At 47.5% G+C, this 15116-nt stretch overlaps 1 non-coding gene across 1 annotated transcript; it reads right to left on the reverse strand.

The window, feature by feature from the left end:
* Positions 1-13918: 13918 nt before the first annotated feature.
* LOC114807093 lies at positions 13919-14056 on the reverse strand. Its single transcript, XR_003755146.1, has one exon. It is a non-coding gene; the product is annotated as a small nucleolar RNA SNORA7 (small nucleolar RNA).
* Between the last annotated feature and the right edge of the window lie 1060 nt (positions 14057-15116).

The following is a 15116-nucleotide window of genomic DNA, read 5'->3' on the forward strand; positions in this document are numbered from 1 at the left end:
GGAAATGACTCCCGTAGGGACGGCAATTGGCATCTGGTCCGTTAACCCGTGAAGGCTGTGGCCGATCGGTGTCCCTTTCATTTGTAATGTCACTGACACGATAAGTTTAGTGACCTCGTTCTGGCCCCCACCCGGGGTTATGCGAGATTAGCTAGACACTCCAAAATAGCCCGGCTCCGGCCTCCAATCCTCGGGCCTGAGTCTAGGAGAGCAGGGAGGACGTCCGCGCGGCCCGGGGCGTGATAGGAAATCATTTCCGACTGAGTTCGGGGCCCTGGATCGGATCCTCCCCTTGATCCCCTGATTCTTTCCCGGCCTCTTTCACAGCCAAAGCGGCAGACTGAGCGATCAGGGGTCCAAAGGGTAAGTGAGGAAACAGCAGAGTGAGAAGAAAGAGAAAAGCTAGACTTTTGATATTTGGTTTTTATTAAATGCTTACTATGTGCCAGGCACTGTACTGGCGTGGCTTAGCGGAAAGAGCCCGGGCTTGGGAGTCAGAGATTGTGGGTTCTAATCCCTGCTCTGCTGCTTATCGGCTGTGTGACTTGGGGCAAGTCACTTAACCTCTCTGCGCCTCAGTTACCTCATCTGTAGAATGGCGATTAAGGACTGTGAGACCCACGTGGGACAACCTGATTACCTTGTATCTACCCCACTACTTAGAACAGTGCTTGGCATGTAGTAAGCGCTTAACAAATGCCATAATAATAATAATAAGCATTATTATTATTACTAAGTGCTGGGATAGATAAGGATAGATGCAAGCTAATCAGGTTGGACACCTCCATGCCCCCTAGGATTCACAGTCTTAATCCCCATTTTACAAAGGGAGCAAGTGAGGCACAGAGAAGTGACTTGCCCATGTCCAACCCAGCACTAGTAGAGTGCCCGGCACACAGTAAGTACTTAACAAATGCCACAGTTATTATTGTTATTATTGTTATCGTACAGCAGACAAGTGGTGGAGTTGGAATTAGAACCCAGGTCCTTCTGACTCCCAGACCCAAGCTCTTTCGACTAGGCTATGCTGCTTCTCCAAAATGTCCAAAATGGACTCTTCACCCACGCCGGTTTATCCTTGGAAATGGAACTTGATCGAGAAAAGAAGTTAATATGTCGACCATCCGTACAGCCAGGAGCTGATCTGCATACGTAAATCATGGAACTGGAATTAGGCCGACCCTTGAGAAATGGTCTCTTGGGTTTTGGAAGCATTAATTTACTTTAAAAAGGGCCCGGTCACTGCACAGTTGAGGATGAAGCATACCCATTGGCGTGGAAATAGCTGCTCCCCTTTGTTATATTTGCAGAAGAAACGCTCCTGCCTAATCTGCTGCCCACAGCTCACCCCCAGAGTTAAACAAAAATATCCCTCAATGGTGGGGTGACTCTCCCAAGCCTGTGCTGGCCCCTGGTCTCTCCAGCAACTCCCATTTCTCTATAATCCCTCTCCTCGGTACCGGCAAACCGCGCTGCTACTTTCATCCTCGCCTTCCCGCTCCTGAATTCAGGCATTCTCCCATGCCACTCCCTAAGCCCAGAACAATTCCACGTTTCAAGTTGGCCGAACGCCCTCACCCCTCTCACCCGCAAGTCATCAGCGGGGATTTATGGGGTGCCGACGGAGCTGCCAGAGTTGGGCTAGCACTTCCTCCCTGGGCTCTCCTTGATTTTGCTCGTTTCGAGGCAAGAAAGCACAGCCATCTAGTCATTCCACACTCCCAACCTACCAGCTCTGAGTGGAAATGAGCCTGTAAGTATCAGTGAAACAGGCCCCAGCGTCCCCCAGCCTAGTGTTGCTCGCGTCAGACCACTCAACGGAGATTTAGGGAATCACCGTTGCCTAGACTGGAAGCTCCTTGAGGGCAGAGATCTTGTCTGCCTACTCTGTTGAGAAGCCGCATGGCCTAGTGGAAAGAACAGAGGTCTGAGAGTCAGAGTACTTCTGTTCTAATCCTGGCCCCAGCACTAACCTGGTGTGTGACCTTGGGCAAGTCACTTGTCTGTGCCTCACTTCCCTCATCGGCAAAATGGGGATTCAATACCTGTTCTCCCTCTTACTTTGGGTGCGAGTCCCAAGTGAGATCTTAACTTCTCCGTGCCTCACTTGCCTCATCTGTAAAATGGGGATTAAGACTGTGAGCCCCATGTGGGACAACCTGATTACCTTGTATCTACCCCAGCGTTTAGAATAATAATAATAATAATGATAGTATTTGTTAAGTGCTTACTATGTGCCGAGCACTATTCTAAGCTCTAGGGTAGATACAGGTTAATCAGGTTGTGGGACGTGGGGCTCACAGTCGCAATCCCCAATTTACAGATGAGGTAACTGAGGCACAGAGAAGTGAAGTGACTTGCCCAAAGTCACACGGCTGACGAGTGGTGGAGATGGGATTAGAACCCGTGATCTCTGACTCCCAATCCCGTGCTCTTTCCACTAAGCCACTCTGCATCTCAGTGCCTGGCGCATAGTAAATGCTTAACAAATACCATAATTATTATTACCTTCTAAAGTCAGTCGGTCGTATTTACGGATCGCCTACCGTATATAACAATAAACGGGCACGTTTCCTGCCCACAGTGGGCTTGCCTTTTACTCCCCGCCTCTTCTTCTGGACTCCTTCCCCTTCCTCTTTCCCTCTTCCCCTCCAAGGAAGAGCAGTCCAGATCTGGGTCAGCGTACCCACATTTTCCGGGAGCTCTCTAACCCCAGAGGTACAGGACTGGAACATGAGAATTAAGACCTAAGATCCAGGGTTCCTTCCCCTCCCTGCCCCCATATGTTCCCTTCACCCCCTGAGAGAGACGACTGTTCACCCCGCTGCCATAGGGAGACTGGAAAGGAGCCAGCTCCGAGGCTCCTTGTAGGTCAGGAAATGTGTCTACCAGTTCTGTCCTATGGTACCCTCAATCAATCACTGGATATTGAGTGCTCACTGTGTGCAGAGCACAGTACTAAGCACTTAGGAGAGTACAGTATAACAGAGTTGGTGGACACGTTCCCTGCCCAGTGCTTAGTGCGGTGTTCTGCGCACGATAAGCACTCAGTAAACACGATTGATCGAGTGGTCTTTTCCTGATGGGAATTTTACGGTACCTCGTGGGCATCTATTATGGGGAAGCCATGAGAGCGAGCTCGCTTACCCACCCTCGATGTACAGGTTTGGCAGCTCTGAACAAGCTGGGAACTTTAGGTTGGTGTCAGGACTCTATCACTAGTATAAATTGGGTGAAAAGAGCGAGGGACCTTATGATAATCTTAATAATAACGATAATGATGATAATGGTATTTATTAAGAGCTTACTAGGTGTCAAACACTGTACTAAACACTGGAGTAGATAACGGTGCAATTGGGTAGGATATAATCCCCACCTAAATAAGGGGCTCCTAGTGTAAGGGGGCGAGATAACAGGTTTTTAATCCTCATTTTACAGATGAGGAAACTGAGTCACAGAGAAGCTAAGTGATTTTTCCAAGGTCCCACAGCAGAAAAGTGGCAGAAGAACCCAAGTCTCTTGACTCCCAGTTTTGTGCTCTTTGGACTAACCTTTCTGCCAGAAATTGTCTGTCTCTTGGGGATAAGGAGGCCAGGGAGTAATGTTGTGTAAGTCTTTTTGACTCATTTTGACCCAAGAAAAGAGAAAATAATGGGAGGAAAGAGGAGAGGAGGCTCAATTCCCCTTTCCGCCTGGGACCACGTAGTCCTGGATGAGGTTTAAGAATCCAATTCACCACCTGAGAAAACTGAGAAAGGAGGTGGAGAATTTAAGAACACTCGAGAATGAGATTTTCTTATGACTCAGTTGATCCTTCTGAAACAATTCAGACTTGGCTCTTTAGACGCAACAAGGCAAAAGACACGATTCTGTTATTTCATAAATCAGGAATAGAAAAGCATACTAATAGGACAGTGCTTTCCCACCTATTTTTGAGAGAATCGGTCAGGAGACTAGCACATCTTTTTGTACCAGAGATTGAAAGGTCCTGGAGAATCTCCCGCCCTTTTGCTCTTAATAATGGGGGGAGAGAACAGTGAATTAGAATACCTCTTTTTTCTTTTTTTAATGCTATTTAAGTGCTTTTAAAAATGGCATTTATTAAGCACTTATTGTGTGTAAAACACTGTTATAGATACAAGTTAATCAGATAGGATAGAGTCCCTGTACCTCATGAAGCTCACAGTTTAAGTAGGGGGACAACAGGTATTGAATCTTCATTTTGCAGCTGAGGAAACTGAGGCACAGAGAAGTTAAATGACTTGCCCAAGGTCACACCGCAGGTAAGTGGCAGAGCTGGGATTAGAACCCAGTCCTCCAGTTTAGAGAATCCTCTAGCTTAGAGTCCTGCGCTTTAGCCACTTGGCCTAGGACACATTTATTATGAGCCAGGGAATTAAGTTGGATATGGTCCATGTCCCATGTGTAGCTCACAGTCTTAATCCTCATTTTATAGCTGAGGTACTTAAGCTACAAAGAAGTTAAGCGACTTGTTCAAGCTCCCACAGCAGACAAGTGGCAGAGCTGGAATTAGAACCCAGGTCCTTCTGACTCCCAGGCCAAGATCACACAGCAGACAAATGGCTGAGCCAGAATTAAAACCCAGGTCCTCTGACTCCAGAGGATAACCTCTTACAAGGGTATAGAAAATGTTAACAGGAAATCATTCCTATACTTTAAAAAAGACCCAGTAATTAGCTTTCATCCTCCCTTACTAGGACAACGAGGGGGAGGATTTACCAAAGAACCCGGCAAGCCTTGTAAATCTCCTTAGAAGAGCAAGATCCACTAGTTTGAAAAGTCCTGTGTTTACACTATCCGTAGCTCCTCAAGGAGAAGTAGAAAAAAAAAATTATTTCGTGTCCACTGTGTGTAGAACAGTCAATCAATTGTATTTATTAAATGCTTACTGTGTGCAAAGTACTGAAATAAGCACTTGGGAGAGTACAAAAATATACTAGGAAAAAATATATGGGTGAGAAGGAGATCCGATTCCTGGTCCCCAAGAGTCATTCAATCTAAGAATAAAGTAGACTATAAGTTCGTTGTGGGCAGGGAATGTGTCTGTTTATTACTGTACTGTCCTCTCCCAAGGGCTTAGTACAGTGCTCTGCACACAGTAAGCACTCAATAAATACAAATGAATGAATGAAGTGGGGGAAATAGGGTTGGTCACAGATATATACAGAAAGATGAAATAATAATGAATACACACTTAGACGGGGAGCCGCGTGTGGAACAGGGAGCGGGTCCAACCTAATTAACTTGTACCTAGTCCTGCACTTAAAACAGTGTTTGACACACAGTAAGCGCTTAACAAATATCATTTAAAAAAAAACCAACCGAAAAGACAAGGACGAAGATGAATCCAGTCAGTACAACAGGGTACTGTGGCTAGAGGAACAGGATTTCAGGCTCCTCACAGCTCAGAGCTCAACAGTCAAAGCAGAGCTGTGGCCACAGACACCTTCAAGGCCTTGCCAAGAGCTCACCTCCTCCAGGAGGCCTTCCCAGACTGAGCCCTCCCTTTCCCTCTGCTCCTCCTCCCCTCCCCATTCCCCCTTCTCCAGCCCTCTGCCCTTCCCCCTTCCCCTCCCCACAGCACTGTGCATAATTTATATATTATTTATAACTCTACTTATTTTGTTAGCGATGTGTATATATCTATGATTCTATTTATCTTGATGATATATAGGCCAGACTACTTGTTGGGTTTTTTTGTTCTGTTTTGTTTTGTTGTCTGTCTCTCCCGTTTAGACTGGGAGCCCATTGTTGGGCAGGGGTGGTCTCTATCTGTTGCCAAATTGTACATTCCAAGTGCTTAGTACAGTGCTCTGCACATAGTAAACGTTCAATAAATATGATTGAATGAATGAACGGAGGTGGGAGTGGAGCTGTGAGCCCGTTTCGGGGCAGGGATTGTGTCCGTTGCTGAATTGTACATTATAAGCGCTTAGGACAGTGCTCTGCACATAGTTAGCACTCAAGAAATACTATTGAATGAATAAAGGTTGAGATACTCTTCACTGACGCTGCCTCTTAATAATAACGTTGGTATTTGTTAAGCGCTTACTATGTGCCGAGCACTGTTCTAAGCGCTGGGGGAGATACAAGGTAATTAGGTGAGGCTCACAGTCTTAATCCCCATTTTACAGATGAGGGACTGAGGCACCGAGAAGTTAAATGACTTGCCCAAAGTCACACAGCTGACAAGTGGCAGAGCCGGCATTAGAACCCGTGACCTTTGACTCCTAAGCCCGTGATCTTTCCACTGAGCCACGCTGCTTCTTGCCTCTTGACCCTTCCCAGGTCAGAGCAAGGGCTTCTGGAAAGTGCAGATGTTGGGGCGGGGTTGAAAAACTTCTCACCTGGGATGCAGATCTCTGCAGTCCGGTGATTTGGGGAACTATTGGGACCTCACTGTTGCCGTTAGTAGTAAGTAATAATAAAGATCATTATGGTATTTGTTAAGCACTTACTTTGTGCCAAGCATTGTTCTAAGTTCTGGGGTAGGTTCATGGTAATAGAGTAGAAGTGATGGTATTTATTAAGCACTTTCTGTGTGCAAAGCACTGTACTAAGCGTTGGAAAAGAGCACACTGGTGGGAATTAGTAAACCCATCATCGGGCAGGGATTGTCTCTATCTGTTGCCTGATTGTACATTCCAAGTACAGTGCTCTGCACGTATATATTTTCGTTACCCTATTTATTTTGTTAATGAATTGTATATCGCCTCGATTCTATTTAGTCGCCATTGTTTTTACGAGATGTTCTTCCCCTCGACGCTGTTTAGTGCCATTGTTCTTGTCTGTCCGTCTCCCCCGATTAGACCGTAAGCCCGTCAAACGGCAGGGACTGTCTCTATCTGTTGCCGACTTGTTCATCCCAAGCGCTTAGTACAGTGCTCTGCACATAGTAAGCGCTCAATAAATACTATTGAATGAATGAATGAATGAATAAATACTAGTGAACGAATGAATGAATGAATTACACCCTGTCCCTGGTCCTCAATAATAATAATACTATGTGCGAAGCACTGTTCATTCAATTCATTCAATAGTATTTATTGAGCGCTTACTATGTGCAGAGCACTGTACTAAGCGCTTGGAATGAACGAGTCGGTTCTAATCCCTGGGGTAGATACAAGGTAATCAGGTAATAATAATTATAATAACGATGACATTTGTTAAGCGCTTACTATGTACAAAGCACTGTTCTAAGTGCTGGGGGGATACAAGGTGATCAGGGGGTCCCACGTGGAGCTCACAATCTTACTCCCCATCTTAGAGATGAGGGAACAGCCAAAGCAGAGCCGTGGCCACAGAAGCAAAGCGACCTGCCCGAAGCCACGCAGCTGACAAGTGGCCGAGCCGGGATTAGAACCCACGACCTCTGACTCCCAAGCCCGTGCTCTTGCCACCGAGCCACGCTGCTTCTCCAAACGGTGGGGAGAGGGTACTGGGTACATAAGGACAGGTGAACCAGTCAAATCACTAAGACAAGGATAAACGCTCACAATGTCAAAACACACAAAACAGAATGAAACAAAATCCACTGGCTACTGCGACTAGAAGAAAAGAGGTTCAGGTTCTCCGTGGCTCAGAGTCCATCTGTCACTACTACGGGCGCAACGACTGGTGCAATTACAGCAGCACCTCAGTGTGGCTAACGCTCTCAATTCTGTGACGTCTCAGGGGGCCGCTTCTGACCTTCCCGCTGCAATAGCGCCAGGTACCGCCACCTCGCCCACATCCTGCCTCTGGCCTGGAAAGCCCTCCCTCCCCCAAAATGGCAGACAATGACTCTGCCCCGCTACAAAGCCTCAATGAAGGCCCACCTCCTCCGAGAGGCCTTCCCTGACCAAGCCCTTCTTTCCTCTTCTCCCAGTCCCTTTCACGTCGCCCTGACTTGCTCCCTTGATTTATGTTGGTATTTGTTAAGCGCTTACTATGCGCAGAGCACTGTTCTAAGCGCTGGGGTAGATACAGGGTAATCAGGTCGTCCCACGGGAGGCTCACAGTTAATCCCCATTTTACAGACGAGGGAACTGAGGCACGGAGAAGTGAAGTGACTTGCCCGCAGTCACGCAGCTGACAGGTGGCAGAGATTTGAACTCATGACCTCTGACTCCCAAGCCCGTGCTCTTTCCGCTGAGCCACACTGCTTCTCAATCCCCACCTTTGCTCATCCCCACCCGACCCAGCCCCACAGCACTTCTGTATAATTCATTTATATTAATGTCTTGTCTCCCCTTCTAGACTCTAAGCTCACTGTGGGCAGGGATTGTTTTCCCCAAATGAAATGGGTGCGCTCTTCAATTCCTCAAAATTGGACTGGGTAAAGTCCTAAAGAATATGTGACTCTGAACCGTTCGATAGATTGGGTAAAGTGATATTTTTCATCTCTCACTTCTGTGAGTCTAAGAATAAAGACAGGCATAAATAAGAAAATAAGCAAATGCCACGAGCTGGGGAGAAGAGTGGCAGAGAGGAGAAAAAAATATCATGAAATAGAGAAATGATGTTCTAAATACAGAATATTCTATCAGTGACACTGAAGATGGAACTGAGTTTACTGAAAGGATTTAAGACTGCGATATTAGTCTGGCTTTAACCACAGCTCTGAAAGAAAGAAAAATGATATCAGGAGAAACAAACAAGCCAAATAGCGTGGAAGAAGATTAGAGAAAATGCCCCATTTTTCCACTTTGAAAACAGACCTGATGGATTAAGCGACCGGAAGCTCTCGGTACTATCAAAATACCACCCATAGGATACATAATCCCCAACCCGACAGAAAAATGGCCACCCAAGGCAACAGCGCTTACGCCAAGATGTGTTTGGCTGTCGGGACGAAGGAAAATTTCCATCAGTAAATCAATCGATGGTATTTATAGAACGCTTATTGTACGCAGGGCACTGCACTAAAAGCACTTGGGCAAGTATAGTACAATAGAGTTGGTAGACACCATCCCTGCTGACAAGGATTTTAGTCTATAGTGGAAACATACATTAAAATAAATGATAGATAGCGGGAATTGTAGAGTATAATAATAGCTATACAAGTGCGGTGGGCCTCGAGTGAGAATCAGAGAACTTAAGGGGTTCACAGCCAGGGGCATAGGTTCATTCAATCGTATTTATTGAGCGCTTACTGTGTGCTTGACGCAACTGTACTAGGTTGACGCAGAGGAGAGGGCAGATAGGGGAAATGAGGGGTAAATCAGGGAAGGTCTCTTGGAGGAGATGTGATTTTAGGAGGGTTTTGAGTGGACGACTCTAGGCTATGAAGGGGGAGGGAGTTCCAGGGGCGAGGGAGTCTGTGGACAAGAGGTCGGTGCTGGTATAGGTGAAATGGAGGTATAGAGAGTAAACTGGCGTCATAGGTGCTTACTATGTGCCGAGCACTGTTGTAATGGCCGGGGTAGATACAAGTTAATCAGGTGGGACACAGTCCCCGTTCCTCATGAGGCTCACACTCTGTAACCAACTTTCTTCCTTGCTTTTGATGTCTCCTCCTTCCCTGGACCCCTTCCCTTTCCCCCTCTCTTCTTTCCTTCTCTCCTACTTCTTATCTGGGCCACTCCTCGATTATAATCACCTTGTTTCCAGCAGTAACAGCAGGCAACGGTCCTCTGAGCTTTCTGCAAGGTTTGGCTCTGCATCAAATCCATCTGTGCATAGATAAGGGAAGAAAGAATAGAGAAAAATCGTAACGATGACATTTGTTATGCACTTACTATGTGACAAGCTCTATACTAAGCCCTGTGGTAGACACAGGTTAATCAGGTTGCACACAGATCTCATGGGGCTCACAGCCTAATAGGGAGGGCGATCGGGTATTTAGTTTCCATTTTACAGATGAGGAAACTGAGGCCCAGAGACGTGAAGTGGCTTTCCCATAGGTCCTCTGACTCCCAGGCCCATGATCTCTTTACAAGGCCACGCTGCTTCTCTAACTCCCTCTCTTGAGTCATACCTTCAGTGGAATGCCCGGAAAACTTTCATCCCCATACAACTTCTACGGGAAGCAGGCCTCCGATCGAAATCCCGGGATCATTCTTAGACTGGGAGTCCCATATGGGATAGGGACTGCCTGGTCTAATGGATGGGGCCCGCACCTGGGAGTCAGAACACTTGGCTCTTGATCCCAGCTCCACCCCTTTGGTGTGTGACCCTGGGCAAGTCATTTTACTTCTCTGGGCCTCAGTTATCTCATCTGGAAATTGGGGATTAAGACTGTGAACCCCATGTGGGACAAGGAAAATGTCCAACCTGAATAGCTTGCATCCACCCCAGCACTTAGGAGAGTGCCTAGTACAGTGCCTGCGGGCATACTATAAGCACTTAACAAATGCCATAAACAAATCTTGTATCTAGCCCAGTGCTTAGGACCATTCTCGGAACATAATAAACACGATTACTATTATTATTAGTAGTAGTAGTAATAATTTTGGTATTTGTTAAGTGCTTACTATGTACCAGGCACTGTACTAAGCACTGAGGTAAATACAAGATAATCAGGTTGGACACAATCGCTGTCCCACATAGGACTCACCGTCTTAATCCCCATTTTACAGATGAGGGAACCGAGGCCCAGAGAAGTTAAATGAGTTGCCCGAGGTCACACAGCAGACAAGTGGCATGGCTCGGCGGAAAGAGCCCGGGCTTGGGAGTCAGAGGTTGTGGGTTCTGATCCCGGCTCCGCCCCCTTCTCAGCTGTGTGACTTTGGGCAAGTCACTTAACTTCTCGGTGCCTCAGTTACCTCATCTGGAAAATGGGGATTAAGACTGTGAGCCTCACGTGGGACAACCTGATGACCCTGTATCTCCCCCAGCGCTTAGAACAGTGCTTGACACCTAGTCAGCGCTTTACAAATGCCAACATTATCAAGCGGCAGCGTCTGGATTGGGACCCAGAGCCTCTGAGTCCGAAGCCCATGCTCTTTCCACTAGGCCACGCTGCTCCTCAATTTTTACGAGTGAGGAAACCGAGTCAAAGAGAAGTTAAGAGACAGAACTGGTAATAATAGTAGTAGTCTACCCTCATCCACACTCAACCTAGACTCTGGACTATCTGCGGAACTTCTTCCCCTCCCAGCCTCGCCTGGACAGGTGGCCGGCGAAGCCAACAAGGAGTGAACCCACCTGAAACCAACCAGGATTACGAAGCAGGCAGAGACGGGGGCTACGTAAATCTTGGGGATTAAACCACCTCTTGTTCAAAGTCCCCAAATGGGTGCCGATGAAACAAACAACACCACTGTGAAAGAAGGGACGCTGAGAGTTTGGCTCCAGTCCGGCGTATTTATTGAGAGCTTCTGGGCACTGTACTAAGCGCTTGGGAGAGTACACTACGACAATATCACAGAGCCATACTGTGCCATCTGCCACCATCTGGGACGTCGGCCGAACAGCCGAGCGGGAAGGGATCTAGCAGCGGGAGGGATGAGGATGAGAGCACGCTGAAATTGACGTGAGAGGTTTCAAAAACACGAAACCAATCCCGCGAGCCTCAGAGAATGCGGATTCGTTCAATTCATTCCGTGCCTTTTGAAAAACCAACCGGATCGATTTTGTGGGCCGAGGAGGACTGTCAGCTGGCGATGCCTGGGAGCCTCACGTGGAAGTGGCAAAAGATTCCCAGGGATCTAAGCTGGGAGACTCTGGAAACCTGCAAGGGGCTGGCAGGAGGTGTTTAAAATCAGCTCCGTCATCTATTAACTTTTCCTAGCCTAAGTGTTATTTAGTTCCGACTGCGTCTTTTCCTCTTCCCTCTGTACTGCCGCGGTGAAAACACAAAGTCCTGGATTTATGGAACAATTTCTTCCTCTGTCAGTCAACAGAACTAGGGAGCACTGACGAGTCCTGAAGGGAATTATGAAGGAAAACCATAGCAAGGTCAATCAGTCAATTATATTTATTGAGCACTCTCTACGTGCAGAGCACTGTACCAAGCCCTCAGGTGAGTAATAATAATAATGTTGGTATTTGTTAAGCGCTTACTATGTGCCGAGCACTGTTCTAAGCGCTGGGGTAGACATAGGAGAATCAGGTTGTCCCACGTGCGGTTCACAGTCTTAATCCCCATTTTACAGATGAGGGAACTGAGGCACAGAGAAGTGAAGTGACTTGCCCACAGTCACACAGCCGACAAGTGGCAGATCTGGGATTCGAACTCATGAGCCCTGACTCCAAAGCCCGTGCTCTTTCCACTGAGCCACGCTGCTTCTCCGTACTCCGTACGACACAACAAAATTAGCAGGCACGCTCCCTGCCCGAAGTGAGCTTACAGTCTAGGTGGGGAGACAGACATTAAGGTCCCAGTAACTCTCCAGAATTGTCGCACATTTTTCAATCAGTTAGTGGCATTTGTTGAGGGTTAAGTATGTGCCGAGTGCCGAGGAGCAGCGTGGCGTAGTGGATAGAGCACGGACTTGGGAGTCAGAAGGTCGTAGGTTCTAATCCCGGCTCCTCGGTTGCCTTCCGTGTGACCTCGGGCAAGGCACTTCGCTTCTCTGTGCCTCGGTTGCCTCATCTGTGAAATGGGGATCGACACCGTGAGCCCCATTTACTCACAGTCTCAACCTGAATTGCTTGCATCCGCCCCAGAGCTTAGTGCAATGCCTGGCGCACAGTAAGTGCTTAACAAATGTCGCAGTTATTATTATTACTAAGCATCTGGGCGAGTTCACTGCAAAAGAGTACGTAGAAACGGTGCCTGCTCTCGAGGAACTGCCAGTGTGGTAGGTTTCATTTAGGATGACAGCTTCGTAAGAATGTGAAGAGACTCCTTGTAGCCGAGAGGGGAAAAAAACATGTGGACGTAGGGTTGTTATTCCTCTGGTAATACATTACTCTCCCTCTAATATTCATTATTATCTGTCTCTTCAACTTGAGGGCCAGGATCGTGTCGTCCTTCTCCACTGGACTCTCCCAGGTGTTTAATACAGAGGCGGCATGTCCTAGTGGAGAGCATGGGCCTGGGAGTCAGAGGGCCCAGGTTCTAATCTTGATTCTATTATTGCTATTGTTTTTGTCTTGATTCTATTCATTGCTATTGTTTTTGTCCGTCCGTCTCCCCCGATTAGACCGTAAGCCCGTCGGGGCAGGGACCGTCTCTATCTGTTACCGATTTGTCCATTCCAAGCGCTTAGTACAGTGCTCTGCACATAGTAAGCGCTCAGTAAATACTATTGAACGAATGAATGAATAATCCCGGCTCTGCCTCATATCTGCTGTGTGACCTCCGGCGAGCCATTTAACTTCTCTGTGCTTCAGTTACCTCATCTGGAAAATGGGAATTCAGTACCTGTTCTCCCTCTTGTTTAGACGTGAGTCCCATGTGGTCAGGGGCTGTGTCCAACCTGGTCATCTTGTATCCACAACAGCGCACAGCACAGTGCTTGGCACATAGTAAGCATTTAGTAACAGTTACACTGTAAACAATTACAATCCCCTTAGAGAAGCAGCGTGGCTCAGTGGCAAGAGCCTGGGCGTGGGAGTCATAGCTCATGGGTTCGAATCCCGGCTCCGCCGCCTGTCAGCTGGGTGACCTGGGGCAAGTCACTCAACTTCTCTGTGCCTCGGTTACCTCATCTGTAAAATGGGGATTAAGATTGTGAGCCTCACGTGGGACATCCCGATGACCCTGTATCTCCCCCAGCGCTTAGAACGGCGCTCTGCACATAGTAAGCGCTTAACAAATACCAACGTTATCATGATTATAGACTGTAAGCTTGCTGTGGGGAGGGAATGTGTCTGACCCCCACCTTCAATCGTTCCGGTAGTGTATCCATAGAGTTTTCGTGGTAAAAGTATGGAAGCGGTTTACAGTTGCCTCCTCCCGCGCAGTAAACTTGAATCTCCGCCCTTGACTCTCTCCCGGGCCGCTGCTGCCCAGCACAGGTGAGTTTTGACCTGTAGCAGATTGTTTTCCACTCGCTAGTCATTGCCCAAGCTAGGAATGGAATGGGTAGGCCTCTGCTTGACTCTCCCTCCCTTAGTCGAGACTGGTAGAGGACTGAAAACTCTCCAGGGGCCACCCCGAGAGGGGAAATAATAAAGGTGGTGTTTACTAAATCAGTCAGTGTCAATCGTATTTACTGAGCGCTTTCTGTGTGCAGAGCAGTGAACTATGCTCCTGGGAGAGTACAGTAGAGTGAGAAGATATGATCCCTGCCCTTAAGGAATCTATAATCTAGGGAGGGAGACGCTAAAATGAAATTCAGGTCAGAGGGAACAATAGAAAACAAAGCCGCGTGCCTAAGTTCTGTCGGGTTTGATGTCTGTCCTTAGGAGTTTAGGTGACGTGGAAGTGCCGAAGTGGCAGATGAGAGAGGAAAGGGCAGGGAGGTTTATGCCTCCTTTTTTTTCCACCCTGCTGGGCAGTGGCAACAGACTTAGTTAATGGGCGAAAGAGGATGGGCTATGAAGGCGGTGAGAAAGCTTCAAATTCTGCGACTTGGCCCTGCTCTTTAGAGTACCTTTAGGAAGCGTTTTGGTGGGAGAAGGTTGAACTGCAGGAAAGAAAGACATTTCGCTCCGCCTCGGAAGGTGGGAGCAGCATGGCTTAGTGGATAAAGCACGGGCCTGGGAGCCACGGGACTTGGGTTCTATTCCTGGCTCGGCCACTTGTCTGCTGTGTGACCTTGAGCAAGTCACTTAACGTCTCTGAGCCTCAACTGCAAAATGGGGATTCAACGCCCGATCTCTCTCCTACTTAGGCTGTGAGCCCCATCTGGGACAAAGACTGTATTTGGCCTATTAACCTGTATCCACCCCAGCACTTAAAACAGTGCCTGACACATGGTAGGTGCTTAACGAAAACCGTAAGAAAACGTTTAACGTTTAATTTCGGTTACGTTTAGGTTCGTTAGACTGAAAGGTCCTGAAGCAGTCTTCTAGCACATTCTCCTGCCTTCAGGGACATCTGAATATTACAACCATGGCATTTTTTAAGTACTTACACTGGGTTAAACACAAATAAATAGGATGGGACATTATCCCTTGTCCCATATGGGATTCACACTCTATCCTATCCCCATTATACAGATGAGGAGCGGAGACCTATAGAGATTAAAGGACTGGCTCAAGATCTCACGGCAGACCAGTAG

The sequence above is a fragment of the Ornithorhynchus anatinus genome, chromosome X1 (assembly GCF_004115215.2).
Source record: "Ornithorhynchus anatinus isolate Pmale09 chromosome X1, mOrnAna1.pri.v4, whole genome shotgun sequence".
Lineage (NCBI taxonomy): Eukaryota > Metazoa > Chordata > Mammalia > Monotremata > Ornithorhynchidae > Ornithorhynchus > Ornithorhynchus anatinus.